General features: G+C 41.9%; 1 protein-coding gene and 1 pseudogene across 3 annotated transcripts in view; one reads left to right on the top strand and one right to left on the bottom strand.

The window, feature by feature from the left end:
- LOC102484681 (elongin-C-like) overlaps window positions 1–331 on the top strand; it is a 1281-nt pseudogene extending 950 nt beyond the window's left edge.
- SOX13 (SRY-box transcription factor 13) overlaps window positions 1–894 on the bottom strand; it is a 60689-nt gene that overhangs the window by 34064 nt on the left and 25731 nt on the right. The gene's annotated exons all lie outside the window — the stretch shown is intronic.

Here is an 894-nt window from a genome sequence, read left to right as displayed (position 1 = left end):
TTTTAAAAAGGTGAGGGGGGAGGACGGCAGGTGGTTAAGGGCACTGGACACCCACATGGCCAACCGCAGTTCAGGTCCTGGACCTGGTGGCTTGCTTTCTCACTTTCTCTCGCTTCTGACTCTCTCGCTCTGCCCCTCTCTGGTCAAACTGAAATAAATAAATGAATGAATGAATGAATGAATGGATAAATAATACTGAATATATATATATATTCACATATTTACCTACAAGGTTGGCTACACTGACAGCTCCACCGAAATTCCTGAATTCTCAACTGCACCTGAAATTGCACTGGAACTGCTGATGGCTGTGAACTTCCTAAATTGTTAAATAAAATAAATTATAATAAACGGTTAACTTTCTTCAGTATTTAAAAAAAAGAAGAAGAAGGAAAAAATTGACATTATTAAAAATAATCTGGGGGCTGGCAGGTGGTGTGGTGCTTAGTGCACTGGACTCCCCACATGATCGACCACGGTTTGAGTCCTGGACCTGGCGGCTTTCTTTCTCACTCTCCTGCTCTCTCCGGTCAAATTAAAAAGAATAAATAAAATAAATAATTAGTATTTTTTTAAAATGACTTGGGGGTGCTAGACTCCCACATAGTCAACCACAGTTTGAATCCCAGACCCAACAGCCTAAAAATCACACCAGGCACGTACACGTGCATGCCCCAAATCCCAACAGAATAGAGATGAGATTGTGGCATGGCCCTTTCTCCTAGGAGGAGGGGTAGTTTCTCACTTTCCTTTTCTCTCCTTCTCTCTCTCTGATGAATACACACATTCTCTAGCAAACTGTCCTTTTTTTTTTTTTTTGACAGGTTTTTGCTATAGGGCGTGTGCGCTCGCCAGAAAGACAGAGACAGACAGAGAGACAGAAAGGAAGAAAAC

This window comes from Tupaia chinensis, unplaced genomic scaffold (assembly GCF_000334495.1).
Source record: "Tupaia chinensis unplaced genomic scaffold, TupChi_1.0 Scaffold000627_1, whole genome shotgun sequence".
Lineage (NCBI taxonomy): Eukaryota > Metazoa > Chordata > Mammalia > Scandentia > Tupaiidae > Tupaia > Tupaia belangeri.
The sequence above is the reverse complement of the archived record's forward strand: the minus strand, read 5'-3'. Positions and strand labels throughout refer to the sequence as shown.